This window comes from Pinus tabuliformis, chromosome 7, assembly GCF_031772625.1.
Source record: "Pinus tabuliformis cultivar Carrire ecotype Pingquan chromosome 7, CPIR1, whole genome shotgun sequence".
NCBI classification, from domain to species: domain Eukaryota; kingdom Viridiplantae; phylum Streptophyta; class Pinopsida; order Pinales; family Pinaceae; genus Pinus; species Pinus tabuliformis.
In genome coordinates, this window is record NC_142293.1 from 463,016,178 (window position 1) to 463,038,929 (window position 22,752).

General features: G+C 38.0%; 1 pseudogene; it reads right to left on the reverse strand.

Moving 5' to 3' along the window:
* LOC149247952 (iron-sulfur cluster assembly SufBD family protein ABCI8, chloroplastic-like) overlaps positions 1–22,752 on the reverse strand; it is a 73,382-nt pseudogene that overhangs the window by 2,424 nt on the left and 48,206 nt on the right.

Sequence of the window (22,752 nt, forward strand, 5' to 3'; positions counted from 1 at the left end):
ATCGATGGTTGATCAACAATCTAATAACACCGAATTCAAGCCACCAACGCATATATACACAGATGACTCAGAAAGGAATTATTACATAAACATTTGGAGTACTAAAAAGGTATGTTTTTAATGATCATTTTAGTGGCTTTTCAGTCGGACTTATGAATCTTTTACATCATGAATGAGGAAAATAATAGAGAATTGTGGTTGAATACGTAGAATTAGTATGCAAAGACTTATCCGCTGATAATTGTCATTCTCCTGTGCAGGAAAGGGTAAAGATGAGGAGCTGCTATTCCAAAGAGGAAGATAAGAACAAGGTAACTGCTATCCCTTTGACGAAGGACCGAGTGCAGACTAGGCAAAGCAAGCTGAAGCAAACCGGTCCGCAAAAGGAGGAAAAGGTACCAGCTCGGCGGAAGAGAAAGAAGTGATTAGGGATCAACAGTTTTGCGAATCCCTCAGGATCTTCGATCCTAAGGGATCGCTGCTTTATTTATCTTATCACTTAGACATCTCCGCTGTTACCCTTATATAAAGGGACAACATTGTTAGTCTGAGGAGAGATGCTTTTATGTAACTTTTTGTTAAAGACTTAACTTTGATCATCGAGTCTCGTTGAACTTGGCTCATTGTACTTTCTGTTTTATGCATTAATATAAACTTGGTGATTATCTCAACTTCGCGTCTGGATTAGCTTAAAGCGGTGTACCCTTGAGGCTAAGGGCCCGGCCCCGGAGGACACTTGCTTCTGTATCACTACGATTTGATTTCTGTGTGGTTTGCTTATCGTCACTAGTTGGTAATCTGATATGCTTTATAAGTTACATCACATGCTCTGCTAAGATTCGTTCATTAATGTTCTTTCCATTGACTCTGCATTTTATTATCAATACTTTCAGAGTGGATGAAATCTTATTAGATTCAACTGAACAGTGTTATCCTTGTGTTATGAAGCTTCTATGCTAAGTATGTGTGTTAAGGTAATTATCTGAAAGGTGTGTTCTTTATGATTCAGAATTCATGTTGTTCCATTTGGAGACACAGTTATAATTCCTGTTGATGATTGGGATTAAATTCAGATTACTTTCTTAGAGTGTTATGTGTGTATGACTTTCACATGCTGTTCCATAATTGAGAGTTATTGTTGTTCCTTTAGTGGACTGCGTGATTTGCTTGGAGAATGAAAGATTGGAGTTTTGATTACGATAAGAACTTTTGAGTTGATAGGATAAAGTTTGATTGTTACTCACGAGGTTTAGTTATAGTGATTGCTGTTCCATTTCAGAATTGCTGTTCCATTTTAAAGCATTGATGTTCCCTTCTAGATTTACTGTTTAATTTCCTATTTGCCGTTTCATTTACTCGCATTTGGTGTGAGAGATGATCTGTGGTTGTAGTGAGCCTTTGCATTTACTGCCTTGCTCCCAGACCCATGATCCATGCTCTAATTTCCTTTCCAACAGTTTCCAAAGGGATGGACTACTGCTGTCGGACCCTTGACTGATATTTTGAGAGTGTGTGCTTTATTCATTTGAAGGAACTTAGTTATAGACAAGCATCAGTTTACTCTTGTATTTTGTAGGACGCTGTACTACTTGCCTTTGACAAATAGCCTCGGATTGAGTCACTCTTTGAAATAACCAAACGTTCCCGGATTGACATATTAATGTGAGGTAATTAGAGGTGAAAGAGACCCCTTTTATAGCTCTACATTTTGGCGCCGTTGCCGGGGAAAGAGTGTAGCCATTTGTTTTTTTCAGAGTAGTGTATGAACCTGCTAGGAAAGAGTTGGATTTTAAAAACGAAAGGTAAGAACCTTCGTACGGAGCATGTAAAAGCCCTGCTCCATTGTCCGCTTTCCTAACAGATTTGCTTTTGCTTTGATTGAATAGAATTTAGCAGTTTATTTAAGTGTATGACTAAGCAGAAAAAACCAGAAAAGAATATCAAGCTTCCATCCAAACCTGAAAAAGCTAAGGGGCTGGTGACCCTTGGCCGAACAACTTTCATAGGCGAAATCTATAAGAAAACAGAATCTCAGCCATCAGTAGGTTTCAGGAAAACCATTTCTAAGCAACCTACTAGTTCCCTTCAGGCCACAGGATCACCATCTGTAGCCTTTGCTGAGGTGCATAGTCAAACTGAAGAGCAGGAATTTCAGGAAATTGAAAATTCTACTCCAGAACTATTGCAGGAAGGGAATTTCAGTAACTTGTGTGAAGGAGAAGGAGAAACAGGGGAAACAGAGGAACCAAAATCTCCCATTGGAATAGATCAGCCATTAAACAGCCCAGATAAGGGGAGTGCTGCAAAAATCATTGTTGAAGGAATTCAATCTCCTCAAACATCAGGTATTCCTCTTATCCCAGATAAAGGAAGTGCCATTAAAACTATCCCTGCTAAAATCGTTCCCTCTCAACCTAGGAATACCCTCCTAGATATCCCAGAACGTTATTGGCACATATTTGATCCTATGGCTCAGAATCAGCCAAATACTCAAACCTCTACATTACAATATCCTATAGTGGATTCTGCAGCAAATGCACCCATGAAAGCTATCCCTCTTTAACATATCCCCACCTTTCACGGTCTTACATCAGAAGATACAGATGTATTTTTATTCGAATTCGATGTGTTGTGTAGGGGATATGATTACACCACCAATCCCCAGAAATTGAAATTATTCCCCTCAACATTAAAGGGGGCTGCTCTAAGATGGTTTATGGGACTAGGTGGTGGGGTCATCAACAATTGGGATCAGATGAAAGAATCCTTCTTAAAAAAATATCATGATTATTGTAGGTCTAGAGAATTGAAAGATGAAATATTTCAAATGACAGCCAAACCAAATGAAACATTAGAGGAATATGTGGAACGTTTTCAATATAATTTACAAATATCTCCTTATGCATCACTACCTTTACCTGATAATGTGTTAAAAACTGCATTGATAAGGGGCATGAAGGAACAGTGGATTGAAACATTAAACATTATGGGAAAAGGGGATATTTATCAAGAGAATTTTGCTGACATTATTGATTTATGCATCAGGAGTTCAAGAGGCAGCACAAGAATAAAAGCGGCAGAATATGATCGGTTTGCAAGAGACAATAAGATAGCAACAGAAGGAGTAATGAGTGTGGAGATTGGAAATTTATTAGAGAATTTTAAAACTGATATTCTAGGGACACTAACTACACAACTTGATATTATGCAGGCCAAGCAGAAGCAGATGGAGGCGGAACAGAATTTGGCAATCTTCTGCCCCCGATGCAGAAAAAAACATAGCCACAAGGAGTGTCCACTGGATACAGTCCAAACATGTGCCATCTGTACAAACGATCATCTTATGGAAAGCTACCCCTCACTTCCTGGATTAAAGGCAGTATATAAGGAAGCAGAGGAAGAACCAGAATCAGTGTACTTGATCAACCAGCGCCGCCAGTGGCAGCAAAGACAATTTGGTATGTTTTCAGACCCAACCTCTTCTTTTCAACCTCCACAATATAACGCTCAACAATATAATATGTGGCAAAATCAGTCCCCACCCCCATTCCCAAATTGGTCACCACCACCGTTTCCTTCTTCAAACCCATGGCTAAATCATCCAAATCAATCTAGTTGGCCAAATTTCCCTTATAATTCACCATATTGGCAAAATAGCCCATATCCTCCGCAATGGACTCCCCCTACTTCACAAGGTTCATCTTGGCAGACAAACTGGCAAAGACCGATGCAACAGCCAGTAGGAACTATTCCGCTCCCTCAACCTACTCTGCCAGCTCTACAATAAAATCCCCAGTCTAATTTGAGACCGCAACTCCCAGCCCAACCCAACCCCAATCCAAATAACAAACCGGTCCAATCTCTTCAAATCATTGAATCACCAGAAATAGAACCTGATTTGCGGGAGTGTAATGATCTTCAATTACGATCTGGACGTATCATTCAAAATGAGGGAGGTAAAACAACTCATAATGAAGATCAGTTAGTAAGAGAACATCAATTGCAACGAGAGGATGTAAATAATCAGAAGTCTCATAATCAAGCAACCACATCCTCTCCCCCATTCCCAGAACGATTAGTCATACCTCGACCCTTACAGTACCCTGACTTTGACATTCTGGGGGAATTACAAAATCTGTACATAAAAATCCCGTTCCTCCAAGCCATTCAAGACATTCCTATATATGCAAAAACTATTAAAGAATTGTGCATAAAGAAACCAAGGAGGAATATAACAACTAATCCAAGAGTCCAAGTAGTCGGTACTTTATCCGATCTCTTATCTGGGAAAGAAACACCCATCAAATATGAAGACCCAGGAAATCCAATTGTAGCTGTTCAAATTTACGGTCAGACCTTGTCTAATGCCTTAGTTGATCTAGGAGCTGCAATTAATATTTTAACAACCACCACCTGTCAAAAACTCGGCATTACATCTGTAGAACCTACCTCTACTTTGTTAGAATTAGCTGACCAATCTGTGATTAGACCAGAAGGTACTCTACACGATGTCATGGTCTCTGTAGACTCCTGGGAATATCCGACCGATTTCCTGATAATTAATCCAAAAACCCAACTTTATGGACACCCGCTAATCCTAGGAAGGCCTTGGCTTGCCACCTCCGATGCAAACATTGGTTGCCGACAAGGAAATATGACCATAACTAAAGGACCCGATATTAAGAATTTGGTTCTATACCCTCCAGCGCAGCCAAGTCTCACAATAACTAAAACTAACAAGTATCCTGTATCATACCTTACTGACAACATTAGATATCCATTAACGTTGCAAGAGGCACTTGATTTTAAAGATCAAACAGAAGATGATGCTATTAATAATTTCATCAGTCAAACTGAAGCTGAATCCTGCACACAATGTCACATGATAGAAGCAACATTTGATAATGAATTAGAGGAAGATCCTTTGAAAGACACACATGATCAAACAATACCTGTTACTTCTGTCGCAAATAGTAAAATTGTGGAAATTGAACCGGGAAAAACTTTAAATATCAATGCCAACCTCACATCTGAACAAGAAACTAAGCTCATCCATGTATTAAGAAAATATCAACAGGCATTTGCATGGGATTACCCTGATATGAAAGGAATCGACCCACATTTGTGTACACACCACATTTATATAGAGAAAGATGCTAGACCTGTCCATCAACTGCAAAGAAGACTCAATCCTCATTTAAAAGATGTGGTTAAAGCGAAGCTTCAGAAACTGTTAGATGTTAATTTTATTTATCCTATTTCTGACAGTAAATGGGTCTCTCCACTTGTGGTCGTACCAAAAAAGAATGGGAAATGGAGAATTTGTGTAGATTACAGGGAACTCAATAAAGCAACACAAAAAGACCACTTTCCACTCCCATTCATAGACCAAGTGCTAGATACTTTGGCAGGGAAAAAATTCTTTTCCTTCCTGGATGGCTTCAGTGGATACAATCAGATTTAGATTGTCCCTGAAGACCAGGACAAAACAACTTTCACTTGTCCGTGGGGGACATTTTCCTACCGAGTCCTACCATTTGGCCTATGTAATGCTCCCGCCACATTCCAAAGGGCTATCCTTAGCATTTTTACAGATTTAATAAATGATGGACTTGAAGTGTATATGGATGAATTTACACCCTATGGAGAAGATTTTGATCCAGCACTAAATACCCTAGAAAAAGTCCTACAACGCTGTATAGCTACCAGGATTATTCCACGGTGCGGGGGAAGTGAATAGCAGTCACCGATGATATAATTGCCGAAGTCTCGGGACTGCCAGCCACCAGACCTGTATGGACATTGAAGAAGGAAAGACTCTAGAAGATCATGGAAATTTTCTAGGACGAAGGCCAGAGCTTAACAGTTAAAGGGAAGGGAGTCCTGCCAACAACGCTAGGAGAACCCTGGGCAGAACTAGCGAGAATAGTGCAAAGCTACATCACCTGCAAGGGGAGAAAAGACTTGGTATGGCCACGACACCTTAAACTCTTAGCTATTTTAAAACAGAAATGCTCTGTAAACCTTCCTGCACTTTTGAATTATTTACTCCATGACGCCGCACGAAGCCTAAAAAAGGCACAGCATGTAGAATCAGTTGTCAGCCACCATGGATTAATCCGACTAATAGTTAATCATAGTCTCACCTAGCAGCAAAGCAGCTAGAAAGAATTAATTGCAATAATTGAGGGGAGAGTGACAACACCTTCCCCAAAACGTAAACATACTCTAAGCACACTAGAACGTCCGGAAAAACGCAGAGAATTAAGAAAACAAAAACCTGTTGCAAGCACATCCGAACGACCAGAAACCCGCCAGGAATCAACAAAGCATAAGCATGACACTGAGACACCGAAACAGCTAGAGAAACGCAGAAAATCAGTTCGGTTAGCTCGGATAAGAGGAAGGCTGGAAAAACTCCGGGAAAGCACTAGCCAGCCAGTGGTAATTGAGGATGAACAACCCGCACGACCAGAAATAGAAGAGGAACAAGTTGAAGGAGAAAAGGAAGGGGAGGCCAAGAAGGCTAAGCGATCCGAAGAAGAAAACGATGAAGTAGCCGAGCCTCCTGAGACAGGAGCCGAGCCCCTGAGACAGAAGTTGAACATCCTGAGATAGAACCCGAGAACCCTAAAATGGAAATCGAGCATCCTGAGGCAGAAGATGGACAATCCAGGCAGGAGGAGGAAATGGGACAGCAGGTAGGTAGCCCACCACAGGACCCAGTGGGAGAAGAGGAATTGGCCGCAATCCTAGCCAATATGGGTGAGTATGGCCAACCTTCCACTCCACCATACCTCCGAGACAAACCCCAGGAAGAAGATGCACCTGAAAAACCACATGCAGAAGAGGCAGAGGAAGGAAACCTGCCCGTTCATGATGAAAAAGAGATAGGAGATACTGAGAGGGAACAATCTGTTCCCACGACACCAGAAGAAATTCCAGAAGAAGTGAGAATAGAAAGTGAAGCCACGGAATTAGCTAGGGTTCTTACCCCAGAACAGCCAACATAAAATAGTGAAGAAGTACCCCAGGAGAAAGATCAAGGGACTAGTCACGGCCCAGAACGCAGGAAAAAGCCTGCTGTTCCTTCTAACAAAACATTGGAAATTAGAGAATTATGGAATGAACAGCGGAGGTTATTGAGCATAATCGCCCAGCTCCACCAGCAGATCAGGATTCTTAAAGCAAGGCAGAGGACAAGGAAGACCGCCAGTAAGAAAAAGATGACCACTGCAGTAAGAAACCGCAGGATAAAACGGCGGAGGACTAAAAATCGCTCTGTTGATCAAAACCCTGCCCAAAATCCAACTGCTGATCCAATTGAAGCTGAAGGCCCAGCTGACATTCCAAATCTAGCCGAAGCCCCAGCTGTTGTTCCAAATGAAGCTGAGGGACCGACTGCCATTCCATTTGCAAAGGAACAGCTGCCAGCCGGTATTCGTGTTAAAAAAGAAAAAGACAACAAGGAGATTCAAACAGAGGCACCACCCTCAGGGGTGATAAGGGTTCTGAACTCAAAGCAACGAAATAAGAAAGTTCAGGTAAAACTCCCGGCCTCCACTGATGCATGGAAAAGAGATCCAAAGACAAGGACCTTGCACAAAGGATTGAAAGAGGCTCGGCAAGAAATGGAGAGGCTTAGAGAGTAGACAGTCCCTCGTGAGAAGTATGAAGAACTCCAACAGCAACTACGGAATGTCAATCAATCTGAAAGCCAGGCCTTTGAAGGGTGGCAAAAGGAACATGAGAAAGTTGCAAAGGTAACCCGTAGGTTAGATACTGTTGTCAAGCAGATGGATACCTTGTGTTCTTTATACAATGACGTTTTAGCATGTAGGGCCCCTGCCAAAAACTATGCTTTGTTTTTATTGGAACGATACTTACAATTAAAGATAAAGGCTGTTAAAGCAGGTGCCCCGATACAAATTAATACTGTCAATGACTTTATAGATTGTTGTAAACATTATGGAGTGAAGGTCTAGAGATTGCTATGTGAATTCTATTTGCATAACCTCGTGCTAGATCAGGAAACTGAGTTGAACCCTGGCCCTTTTGTTGGGGACATTCAATTGCAAGCATTCATCTCATTCGAGGTCAATTAGATTAAATGGCTCAAAGCCTATAACACTTTTCAGAGACAGGAAAATGGCCTAGACTTGTGGGTAAGGGCTGAGCCTAGGGACCCAGCACAACCATGGAGAGCGCATAGAAACCTTATGAGAACTCCGGGTGTCATTGAAACATTAGGACCCATGCACGAGGCACTCATTCGACAAAGTTTAGAATATTTTCTTTCTATCAAAGACCTCACCATTGATGCTGCTAAATTCCGGTACCGAACCTCTAATCCAAACATCCAGCTCAGGGAGCCATTTAAGTATGAGAATTTTCAGTTAGCCGCCAATCGTTTGAATCTCTATGGCGAAAGCATTTTGAGGGCAGGCCCATCCTGGTTAGGATATAGATTCCGTAGTCCAATTATCTGGCATCCTGCACCCGAATATCAAGCCCTATATGAGATGCCTGAGGGTCAAACAGGCCAGTTCTTTGACTACCTAGTCACTCACCATGGCTGTAGGCCTCCGCATGAGATTCCTTCTCCAGCCTACTCTCTCACTGCTTTACATGTCAACTACAACGTTTTCATGAGGGCATGAAACAGGGTAAGTAGGGGGGTGTGTGGAGTACTAAAAAGGTATGTTTTTAATGATCATTTTAGTGGCTTTTCAGTAGGACTTATGAATATTTTACATCATGAATGAGGAAAACAATAGAGAATTGTGGTAGAATACGTAGAATTAGTATGCAAAGACTTATCTGCTGATAATTGTCATTCTCATGTGCAGGAAAGGGTAAAGACGAGGAGCTGATGTTCCAAAGAAGAAGATAAGAACAGGGTAACTGCTGTCCCTTTGACGAAGGACCGAGTGAAGACTAGGCAAATCAAGCTGAAGCAAACCGGTCCGCAAAAGAAGGAAAAGATACCAGCTCAGCGGAAGAGAAAGAAGTGATTAGGAATCAACAAATTTGCGAATCCCTCAGGATCTTTGATCCTGAGGGATCGCTGCTTTATTTATCTTATCACTTAGACATCTCCGCCATTACCCTTATATAAAGGGACGACACTGTTAGTCTGAGGAGAGATGCTTTTATGTAACTTTTTGTTAAAGACTTAACTTTGATCATCGAGTCTCGTTGAACTTGGCTCATTGTACTTTCTATTTTATGCATTAATATAAACTTGGTGATTATCTCATCTTCATATCTGGATTAGCTTAAAGCGGTGTACCCTTGAGGCTAAGGGCCTGGCCCCGGAGGACACTTGCTTCTATATCACTACGATTTGATTTCTGCGTGGTTTGCTTATCGTCACTAGTTGGTAATCTGATATGCTTTATAAGTTACATCACATGCTCTACTAAGATTCGTTCATTAATGTTCTTTCCATTGACTCTGCATTATATTATCAATACTTTCAGAGTGGATGAAATCTTATTAGATTCAACTGAACAATGTTATCCTTGTGTTATGAAGCTTCTATGCTAAGTATGTGTGTTAAGGTAATTATCTGAAAGGTGTGTTCTTTATGATTCAGAATTCATGCTGTTCCATTTGGAGACACAGTTATAATTCCTGTTGATGATTGGGATTAAATTCAGATTAATTTCTTAGAGTGTTATGTGTGTATGACTTTCATATGTTGTTCCATAATTGAGAGTTATTGCTGTTCCTTTAGTGGACTGCGTGATTTTCTTGGAGAATGAAAGATTGGAGTTTTGATTACGATAAGAACTTTTGAGTTGATAGGATAAAGTTTGATTGTTACTCGCGAGGTTTAGTTATAGTGATTGCTGTTCCATTTCAGAATTGCTGTTCCATTTTAAGCATTGTTGTTCCTTTCTAGATTTACTGTTTAATTTCCTATTTGCCGTTCCATTTCTATTTTCCGTTTCATTTACTCGCATTTGGTGTGAGAGACGATCTATGGCTGTAGTGAACCTTTGCATTTACTGCCTTGCTCCCAGACCCGTGACCCATGCTCTAGTTTCCTTTCCATCAGTTTCCAAAGGGATGGACTACTGCTGTCGGACCCTTGACTGATATTTTGAGAGTGTGTGCTTTATTCATTTGAAGGAACTTAGTTATAGACAAGCATCAGTTTACTCTTGTATTTTGTAGGACGCTGTACTACTTTCATTACTCTGACAAATAGCCTCGGATTGAGTCACTCTTTGAAATAACCAAACGTTCCCGGATTGACATATTAATGTGAGGTAATTAGAGGTGAAAGAGACCCTTTTTATAGCTCTACAAAACACACAAATTAAACACTTAACACACTTTTATATTATAGAGAACAATTACATGCTAAGACATTTCAACCTTAGAACAAGCTCCCAATTGATTACATTTTGCTCACTCGGCTTACAACTCTCTATCTATTAATGTTTGTCTCTCCCATCTTGAACACATAGGTTCATCATCATATATATATATATATATATATATATATATATATATAAGGGAACATTGGATCGGATCACTATGAAGGATCCAATCACATCCTTTCCTCAAATCTCTAAACTAATCTCTTTATATGCATACATATAGCAGATTACATTTAATTAAGTCCATAAAACTAGCTCTATTTTAATCGAAATTGGTGCCCTGTTTTGCTCCAATGGTCCATGTCCTCCTTGCTCCACTTTGGATTCCTCATTTAATGAAGAGTGTTGGATGCTCCTCCATCACAAGGAAACAAGAAGGACTATCAATAAATGAAATTAGAGAATTTACAATGCAACTCAGATTGTACCTGAATGTAATGATAAGTATTTGCAGTTTCCTGGTCACTGATGCTCATCAAATACATTTAATTAAGTCCATAAAACTAGCTCTATTTTAATCGAAATTGGTGCCCTGTTTTGCTCCAATGGTCCATGTCCTCCTTGCTCCACTTTGGATTCCTCATTTAATGAAGAGTGTTGGATGCTCCTCCATCACAAGGAAACAAGAAGGACTATCAATAAATGAAATTAGAGAATTTACAATGCAACTCAGATTGTACCTGAATGTAATGATAAGTATTTGCAGTTGCCTGGTCACTGATGCTCATCAAATCAAACTGTGAAAAATTCCTTGCATTATGAGAATTTTGTTTCACCTGTAGTAATCCTGTGTAGTAGTTCCTTCACCTGCCTACAGATATAATTTTAGAAACAACCCTACTCCTGTAATTCTTCCCTATATGGATCATCTTTGTCCCACCCTATTGATATTTATTTTTCAATGAAAGAAAATAGAACTATCCAATTGCATCATCACCTTTCAAAACAATTCTTAAGTATTTCCAGGTTATTGTCGAACTAGTCTCTACTCAGGTCCATGAAATCCTTGATTTCTCTCCATCGAACAAACCTCTTTTCATAATAAAATTATAAATCCCATGTCTGCATTCGTTGTCCCCGACATACCAATTCTTTAAATTGGAATACTTTATCGTTGCTCCCTCGGTGCAATAGAGATCCACTACTATGGCATGGAGATGATTAGTGTCATAAAATGGTGCAGTGCATCCTTCAATATATGTCACAGAACTCTTCTCACCTCACATAACTCCTCTCATCTACAACAATAAGAGTCCTCTCAAAATGCCTGGTCTCGATCTCATTCATCTTGAAATAAGTGGATATTTCCATGGGTGAAAAAGTGTACTTGGGGATTTAATAGAAAGAGCTATCACAAAAAAAAATACCATGCAACATAATAGTTATCAGTATGAGGAACAACCCTGGGAAGATAATCCCTAACTAGATCAAAATACTCCCGAATTACCTCTTATAACGAACATAAGATAACCTTAGTTGCCTATAGAGTCTACCTATGCATGGTAGCAATGAAAACACTATCAAAAACGACATCTACAACAATGTTGGTCAATCTCTTCTTATAGTCAAGGGCATGCCCAACTTTTAAAAAGTATCAAGCAGGTTAGGGTACACCTCATCCAAGCTCCTCTTCTTTTTCTACTATCTCGGTTTAGGTTTAGAATAATAACAAAGGTCTTGGAAATTGATGGGTGAGTAAAATTTATCAGACCATTTCGGTTCTTCCATTTTTAATCGTTGTTTGTAAGCATTGAGTATAAATTGAAAAATCCATTCAGGTTCCTTCTTTTTAGCTGAAATTAACCTAATATTTCGAGAGTTGTAAGGTTTAGTGGATGTAAGTATATTCTACTTAAAATATAGTAACATGGTTTAAAACTGTAGGCATTGAGATCATAATCTAAGAATGAAACATACAATATTTTATGTTCATGATTACAAGAAATTTTCATTTCATGTAACAAAGTTTGGGGAAGGTCTAGTATTTTCATCCTACCAGAAAATTTGCTTGCAGCACTCAAGCCCTTTGAATTTGGGCATGGTATAGTCCATTACGCAACAATCAACCACTAAAAAAAGGTGAAAAAAAAAAAATTCATTCTAACCCTAGAAAAGGACATGCAAAATTCTTACTTGTCCATTGCCTTTTTATGAATTGTTGGCCACAATCAAGATCTGCATTATCATAATCATTAAACCCTTTGTACAATAAGGACATGAAAAATTCTTACTTGTGAATTTTCTTTTGACGAATTTCTGGCCGCAATCAAGATCTGTGTTATCATAATCATTAAACCCTCAACTGTAGATGAAATTTATTCTTTTATCATATAAAATCTCGAAATTTTTTACCCATAAAAACAAAAATCATCTTTAGTAAAAAGGAAAAAAACTTCAAATTCCCAATTCATACACATGTACAAATGACCAAAATCTACACGCCCAATGACCTTGCCCTTCCTCCATCTAGTCATTCATGCTATCCTAAGGTGTTTCCCATGCAAAGATTCCAAATTCATAACCATGTACAAATTGCCACCAAATGACCTTGCCTTTCCTCCATCTAATCGTTGATGCTATCCTATGGTGTTTCCCATGCAAACTCTATCTGGTGTTTGAATCCCATGAAATCCATACATCACGTTGATGGTCTTCGTTCTTCTGACATTTCCATGCCCTTCCTCCATCTAATCGTTGATGCTATCCTAAGGTGTTTCCCACGCAAACTCCATATGGGGTTTGAATCCCATGAAATCCATAGATTACTTTGATGGTATTCCTTCTTCTCACATTTCCAGGCAGATTCCAACAAGGCAAAGAAAAGTGCAGTGCCACAATGTGATGTTGTGATCTATGAATATTTTATTTTAACCGAGCCCTAAACTAAAAATGAAAAAGAAAAGAAATATTTATAATGGAAAAAATAAAAGAAATATTTATAATATAAAATAAAATATATAAATTGCAATTGGGCTATGTAATTTATTTTTAATAAGAATTTGTTATTTTTGCATAAGATGCTAAATTAAAAACAAGAAGAAGTTAAAAATGATATTGGGATGAGTGTAAACATTTAAATATGGCCTTAATTAATAATAAAAAGTTAGATTAATAAAAATAATAAAATTCAATTTGTTATATTGATTTTGTTATTAATAAGCTTTGTTACAATACCATGGTTTATCAATGCTACATGTCCAAAAACCATAACTTATTTCACAATCAAAATATTTTATAACAATATGAGAAGATTCTTAACCATGGATATTCACCCTCGCATTACGGTAGATATTATTAAGTTGTAAAAAATAGCCTTTGTTACAATACCATGGATTATCAATACCACATGCCCAAAAAACATAAATTATTTTACAATCAAAATATTTTATAACCATGCATATTCACCCTCACTTTACCATGGATTTTCACCCTCACTTTACCATGGATATTAACTTGTTAATTGACTTTATTACAATACCATGGGCTAATACCATGGCTTATCAATACCACATGCCAAGAAAACATAACTTATTTCATAGTAAAAATATTTTATTTTAATTTTATTTTACAACATTTTTTTAACTGAATCTAAAAGGAAAAATGTTACAATTTGAGATATATCTAAACCCTCTATCCTAACCACTACTAAAAATATTCCTATAGAAATTAAATTAAGGTTTTAATAAAATTAAGCTAAGATGGATCTATGCAGGTTCTTTATATATATATATATATATATATATATATATATATATATATAACTGGCATAGATCCATTGGTATCCCCAAAGTCATATTCGGGAGAGTCAATGAAGCCATGACCAGGAAAAAATATTCCAGGGGGAGGAAACAAGAAAGGTATGTGTCCTGCAGGGTAATGTCCTAGCGAAACGTATCCTGCATGGTTGAGACCTGCAGGGATACTTGTCGGTGGGAAAGGGGAGCCACCCACAAAAGGAGGAGGTCCTGGGGGGTGGATCCAGATGGCTCGGTTGAGGTGGTAGCAATAGGGTGATGAGGAGCTGGCTATTGATGATATGTACTAGACTACTTTTGAGAAACCTGTGACACTTGTAACATGCAAACACTCAAAGATCTAGTCTCGAAGATGGTGTTGAAGCCCCGAAAATCAGGTCGACAACAAGGGGAATACTCGCCCGATCCGGACCTTAGTTGGCAGCTCCTTATCCGTTTGGTATAGCGGGTCCAACTGGGGATAATGGGACCAGTTTCCCAATCTAAGGGTGTGTGTGTGTGCAGAGTTGGATGATGCTGATCTAAGAGTTCTAATCTAAGCTACTTTATTCTAATTCTATGCTATTGTAATCTAATGAAAACAGCACATCTAATCTATGCTAACCCGGGATGTATTTCTTCTATTATGCGATCTAAAGAGATTTCAAATAATAACTGGTAAAAAAGATCATTCAGCTATCATAAGAATGGAAATCAATTAAGATGAACCACTTTGCATAAAAAGTTAGGCAAAATAGTTGTGAACAGCATATCGCATAATAAGTTATTCATATATCAAACATAAATAAATGGCTCCACCATACAAAAGTGCCAAATGGTAACTCAAACATTCATGCAATAACATATAAACAACTAAAAACTGTATATCAATTTAAAGAATATAAGCAGAAATGGTCAAGAGATAAAAGTACCATTTACGACTGGTCCTACTCATAAGCTTCAAGCAACAATGATTTATCTCTCCTTGTTCTAATATCTACCAAGAGTACAGAAGTGCAACATCAGTAGCAGATATCAAATGCAAACATCAATAAACCTTGATCCATTCATTCACCAAAACCTCCTCTGAGGGTGCAAAAGTGCATGTTCTGAGGACAAGTTTTTGACAAATTTCTGGACCCTTCTCTAAATGCATGAGAAGGGTTTAAATATTGCTAACTAAATAACTTAATTACATAAATTTAGGATATAGTTTAAATAACCGCCCTTTATCTAAGCAAACTTATTTCTAAAAATTGAATCTAATTCCTAACTATTTTTGCATTTGCTCCTTAATGTTGCGAGCATTCAACATTTGCTTGGGAAGAGTCGGCTGGTTGTTTTCTGCTTTTGCTTGAGCTACGCAAATAGAAATGGCAAGCGCTGGCACCACTTTTTTAGTAAACTAGAAGATATTTTTGGGAATCATCCTTTGGCTGGGTGAATTTACTGGGTATATACTTGGTAACAACCCAAATTTCTCTCAAATTTCTTCTGCTTTTGCTATCTCAGTTTGCGGACTCGTGGATGACTAAGCAAGTTAGGGACTTTGCTTTCTGAACAATTTTCTTAGCGATGCGCGATTAGCGCTAGGCGCTAATCGCGCATCGAAAACTGCCTCTGTTCTTTGATCTGGGCCTTTCTGGTGCGTTTTCTGCCTTTAGCGCTTTTTCCTTTACCGGGCATAAGCTTCAGAATTTTGTAAACATGCTGCTTTTGTGAGCTTTTGACCTTGAGTGTCGAATCGCCTATTGATATCAGCATCTGTTCAGTAATACTCTGAAATCTGCGTTTCTGTTGCATGCGGTATCCGTTTATGAGGACATCTCTTCTCTGTTCTCCGAGCATTGACGCTTTCCCTTTTTCCTTAGATGTTTCCTGCACATTGCTTCATGTTGTTTCCTGTTTTTCATTCGTGCAGTTCACGCAAAGGAAAAGAGTAATGATAATAAATTTTGACACGAAAGCTCTAAGCTCTATGAATGTATAAAATCATGACACCCATAGTGAAATGGCTCTTCGAAAAACACAAAACTCTCCTTCGTGAATACTTTGGCGTACATTCATTAATTTCCTTTAAGGCGCGCGCCCAATTTTTGGTTTAGGGACAACTTTTCTTGAATGCTGAGCCGAGGAAAATTTGCGATGGGTGATTTCTGCGACTCGCATCGCAGCATCGCGGATCGCATTATCAAGATGTGTCATCACAGAGTTTCCTGATCAGTTTATCACAGAATCGTGTTATCGCATTGTCGCAAGATCGCAGCATCGCGTTTATCGCAAGATCGCAGATCGTTGCAATTTGTTAAGTTATTGTGTGCTGTTTATGCGATGTTGCGATATGCGATGTCGCATATCGGCCATCGGAGATTTCTTAAGATCTTCATTTATGGGCGCTTCTTAATGTATGCGATGCGATGAATTTCGTGTCACTTCTTCGCAGTTTTTTATTGTGCTCATAAAGAAATGTTTTACTCTTCTCCGTGCGATGTATTTTTAAGGAGTATAATACAAAAAAAATTTATAATTTTTTTTTGAATTTTTTACTAAGGGTCCCCACTTGTTTAGTGTTATTGCTAATACTAAAGAAGGAGGGGGGTTGTTGGTGGCCACAACAATGGCGATTCACTTGGAAGAACCCGTTATCTCTGCTTTTCTATTGATTTTTTTTAAACTTCCAAAACGGAAAAATTTTCATAAATCTAAACTTTGTTATGGACAGATAGAGTACATTATGCCTTATTCTATCAATGATATTTTGTTTCAACCTTTTTCTATTCTAATTGTTTGCTTCCTCAGGCTTGTCCTTGTATTTATATCAGTCATTACTTGGTCTTGTAAAGATAAAATAAAGTCTTCTCTGTGTGCTAGCTTTAAAATATGCTCGTTTGTTGTAGGTAGAGCCTCTGCTGCCAGCATGCGTCCATAGCCTCGATAGGGTTACCTGTTACCCAGCAATGATCCTTTATCCTGCTTAAGGTTATCTACAACCTTCAAAGAAAAATCCACATTGACACTTTTTCCTATTTTATTCTTAAAGATCAATGTCTTGGTTTGGTAGCCAAATTATGACACAGTCATTCACTTGATTTACACTTTTGCTGAACAAGCTGGCTCGTGATGAGACCCCTTGTCTTTTGATTTCAACAATCTTGAGTCATTGCCCTGTTTTGATGGATAGTGTTTGACAAAGTCAGCAAAGTTATAATATCTGTGATCATGATAAGCCGGCTCGTGATGAGACCTCTTATTCTTTGAGATATAGTGTTTCTTGGATTGTCCCTCTGAATGTTGCGATTTTCTTTAACAGGGAGGAAATCATTGTTTTCCTTAAGAAAGCTCTGGACGACAATAATAGAGTTTGAAAACAATAGTTTTACGGAGAATCTTTATTTTGTTATTGATACCTTTCATTGTGCTGATATAAAACAATTTCTTCGCTAAAGGTTGCTTTCATCAAATTTTTTGAAGTTGAAACTAGTATCATATCTAGGCTAAAGTTTTTAACTGTATCTATCAATAATAAAGATCAGATTTTCAAAAATTTTCTATTTATACAAGTGAAAGCTCAAAATCTGAAAGAGAATTGGTGTCTTTTCATGAATACCGGTAGTAACCATTTACAACTGGTTTTATTATGAAAAAGAAAAGAAAAATAAAACTATTCTACAAAATAGAAGAATAATCTTCTATGGAAAATATATTTTAAGGATTTGCCCATTAACAGGCAAAGAATCCCTTCTACCTGCTAAATCCTGTAAGACAAACATTGATGGACCTATGAATTCAACAATCTGAAAAGGACCAAGCCACATCTTTTGTAATTTTGTATGTTTGCCCTTTTCTTCATGAGCCTTATCCCATTTTAAAACTAAATCTCCCATCTGAAATTTTTTTCTGGTCATTATGTTTGAATCAAAAGAGGATTTTATTAGCGCTTGATGATGAGCATGGGTTTTCTTAGCTTGTTCTCGTTGCTCTTCTAATTTAATTATTTCCATTTGTCTTAGTTGTATGGAGGAAGTAGGTACTTCATCAATGTATTGTATTAAAGACAAAGAGGGAATGACTAAGTGAGTTGGAAGAACCAGTTCTTTCCCATAAACTAAATTAAAGGGGGAAGTGCCGATCGAAGCTTTTTTCGTTATTCTATCTACCCATAAAGCATTTACCAAAGCTTTATGCCAATTCTTTTGGTTTTGGTCAACTGTTCTTTTAATAATCCGGATTAGGTTTTTATTTGTTGACTCAACTAACCCATTACCTTGCGGATAGTAATTGGCTAAATATTTTAGTTTGAACCCTCTTTTAAGTGCAAACTCAGTCATTGCATTCCAAAAAAGTATGATGCATTATCAAACATTAAATCCATTGGAAATCCAAACCTAGTGATTATAAATTGATCTATGAATTCGATAATATTTTCAGAATTAGCTGTCTTGAGAGGAACTGCTTCTACCCATTTAGTGAAATAATCTGTTGCTGTGAGGATGTATCTATGCTGCTTAGAAGAGTGAGGAACGATCTCACCTATTATGTCCAAGCCCCACTAACTGAATGGTTGCTCGATGTTTACCGGTTGTAGTGGCAGGGACGGCTTCTTTTGTCTTCCAGCAGTAGTTTGGAAGACTTGAAATTTCCTCACGTAACTGTGTGAATCTTTGAACAACATAGGTGAGTAATATCCTGCACGTAAAATTTTATGTGCAGTAGCATCTCCAACATAGTGTCCGCCTGCTGGTCCATCGTGGAGTTCCTGCAAAAATTTTTCAGCTTTAGTTTTTTCAAGACATCTAAGAAAAACAGAATCATAATTCTTTCTAAAAAGAATATCATTTATGAGCTGATATTGTTTAGCTTTCAATCTCAGTGCTCTTTTCTTAGTGTGATCCAGGTGTGATGGGGCATACCCGTTCTTAAGATAATAAATGATATCAACATACAATGATTCTGCATTGTTTAGGCTTACCTCATACATTTGTATCTCTTCAGATGAAATTTCAGAAATTTGCGATGCTCCAGCCAACATTTTGCAGAAGCCTTGACCTCTTACAATGTTTGTTGGTTTGATCTCAAGGTCATATTCCTGTAAAGCAGTGATCCAATTTGCTCTTTTCTCGCCCATATCCTTATGTACTAGAAGATTTCTTACCGCTGGAAACGGTACTATGATCTTAGTATGGGTTTTAAGTAAGAAAGGTCTGAAATATTTGACCGCTTTGAAAACAGCATAGGCTTGTTTTTCCACGTCTGAATAATTGAGTTCAGCACCTTGTAAATTTGAGCTAAAAAACGCAATTGGAGCTTCTGCTTTTTCTTGATTTGCTTGAGTTAGAATCACAACATATGATTTCTCTGAGGAAAATGTGTATAAAACAAAAGATTCTGAAAAATTCGGGGTTGCTAAAGATGGAGCATTAATAATAGCTTGTTTGATCAGGTTGAATGCTTCATGTTCATCTTGACCCCATTTAAAATTTGAATTCTCTTTAATCATGGTTTGCAAAGGAGACACAATTCGTGAAAAATCCGGGACAAATCTCTTTACAAAATTGATTTGACCAAGGAAAGATTGCATGGCTTTTTATTATGAGGTAAATATATTTCAGAGATTTCTTTGATTCTGTCAGGATCAATGTGAATACCGTATTTTGACACTATGAATCCTAGAAGTTTTCCTTCACTTAATGTGAAAAAAGATTTCTTTGGGTTAAGTGAAATCCCATACCTTAAACATCGTTGAAAGATTTGTTTTAAATCTTTGAGATGGTCGCTTCGCTTCTTGGAGTACACTGTTATATCATCCAAATAAATTACTACAAATTTATTGACTAAACCCTTAAATGCGATGTCCATGGCTCATTGAAATGTAGCGTCGACATTAATCAAACCAAATGGCATCTTCCGATATGCATATGTGCCCCATTTAGTTCTGAATGTGGTTTTCAACTGATCATCGGGATGCACCAGCACTTGATTATATCCTGAAAATCCGTCCAAGAAAGACATCAGTTCTGAGCCTGCTACTGCCTGTAATATCTGTTCCATAGGTGGAAGAGGAAAATTGTCTTTTTGACAGGCTTTGTTAAGATTCTGAAAATCGATACAGATTCTAATATCTCCGTTTTTCTTTCTGACGGGTACCATATTGGAGACCCATTTGGAATGTCTGACGGGGAAAATTATTCTGGCTTTTAATAACTTATTTAGCTCAGTTTTTATCTGATTTTCTAAATTGGGGTGGATCTTTCTCAGTTTCTGTTGGACAGGTTTTTCGTTGTCAATCATAGGAATAGTATGCTGAATGATAGAAGTTTCGTACGTCTTCAGCTCATCGTAATTCCAAGAAAAAACATTTTTATATTGTCTCAAAAGACGAATATACGCTAGTTTTTCTTCAGGGACTAGGCCGATGCCTAGATTAATGTTTTGTGGTTTATCATCGGTTCCTAGTTTTACTAATTCATAGTTCAGAGTTGGACTGTAGAGCTTTGAATTGGTAGACCTTTTAAATCGATTTTTCAAATCGTATAAGTCTTCTAACTTAACCACCGATTTCGGTATAGCATTATCAGTGCTATTTTGTTGTATTTGTCGATCGTGATGGTCTTCGTCAATTATCTGATTGGAGTAGGATCCTTCAGAAGTGAGGAAATTTACAATATTAGGATCGTCATTGAATACTCTCCAATTTGTAATGTTGTCAGGGATGGACGGTCTAAAGATTAATTCTATTGAGAATCTATCTGGACTAAAATCTTCGGAGGGAATAAGCCTAGAGGCTACGTTAGCCAAAAGGTCTACGCTTGCGTTTTGGAGTCTCGGGATTGAAGAAATATTAAATGCTATGAAATGCTCAGTCAGATCTTGTACTAAAGATTGATAGTGTTTTAAATGACCTGATAGGAAAGGTATAGTGTTACGTACCTGTTTGACGATAATCTCAGAGTCTCCGAAGACTTGAAGATACTTGACGTTTAACCCGATTGCTTTGTATAGGCCTTGCACCAAGGCCTCATATTCTGCTGTATTGTTTGTGCAATTGAATTCGAGTCTGCACGTAAGCATGGTCTTTTTTCCTTCTGGACTAATCAGAACGCATCCTACTCCTACTCCTTCGTTAGATTTAGAGCCATCGAAATATAATTTCCAAAACAAAGATGTATTTACAGGTTTATCTACAAAATTAACACACTTTGAACTATCAGTTTGGGAAAAAATTTCGACTTGGGACAAAACTGAATTTTCTAAGTAAGGTGATGTGCGAGCATTGAAATTACCGAGAAAAGAATCTACCGAGTAATTGCCTATGATACTGTTGTTATACGATACTGCTTCATTTTCTCCCTCTAATTCCGTTACTATGTACTTCTGGTGTAACTCTCGTTCAACCTTTATTTGATTCGGTTTACCGTTGTAGGGTAACCACATGTGCGACCAGTCAGTTGCAAAGTATCCATGGAGTTTCTCGGACCAATCCCTGCTAAGAATTAAGCCATATAATTCTGGGATATCAGCCACTAGAATGTCAATAACCTGACATACCTTCGGGTTAGATGACAATCTTATGGTTACTTGATTAATTTCACCAATCACTTCGACTTGAGATCGATCAAGCTGAACTATGCGCACTGCGGATTTTTGTGGTTGAACATTTAACTGAGAACATATTGATCTGGGTAAAATATTCGATGAAGCACCGGAATCTACCAAACAATTGTGCACATTTTTATTGAAAATTTCATAAGTGAGAAGAAACGGGGGAGTGTGAGATCTTGATCTTCCTCCAATCAAGGCAATATCATTTGGATCAATCTTATTGATCGCATTAGTTGGAGGTCTTCCCATGTTGTGGGAAGCTTGAGAGAGTACAATGGTATGCAAAGGTACAATAGGCACGACATGTAATTCTTTCATCATTATCTTCTGTTGATGCTTCAATTTGCTCAATTCATAAAGGGTAATATTAGCCCTAGTCTTTTTCATGTCATCAATAATATTGTACTCCATTTCATCCGACACTATCAGTGTTTTTGATGGAGTTGTTTGATCTGCTTGGACTGGGCTAGATTGAGTCGCTTTAGTGGTTGTTTTCTTTGTTGCGACTTTATCTTTTGTTGTAGGGCTTGCGCTCTTCTGCTTAGGGGTAGTTTGGTGAGGATCAAGCTGATTTTTGCTTCGTGTGCTAACCGGAAATACTTCTTGATCTTCATCTTGTGGGAGGATGAAATCCCACATTCCTTGTAATTCCACAACTTCTTCGTCATCGGTCTGCCCTTCAGTGGCACTTTCTTCTTCTTCCTCTTTCTCAATTTCAGCATTGGAGATGGCATTGGGTGGTTTTGCATCCGTTGAAGGACCTCTTTTAAAAGCTCTATATGGCTTTTTTAAAGAAGTTTCTGCTACTTGTTTTTTTATGTCAACCATCTCATTAGACATGGTCTTTAATACTTTCTACAATCCTTCCAAATCGAAAGGGTCTTTTGTTTGTTTCTTCTTGGAGTCTTCCTTGAAGGTGACTTTTTTAGACTTGCGTTCCTCTATCGCGGATCTCTTTTCCAGGGCTATTACACGTTTCTCTACTGCTATCACCTCTGTCATGTTTTCAACTAAGGTTGTTTTATTTT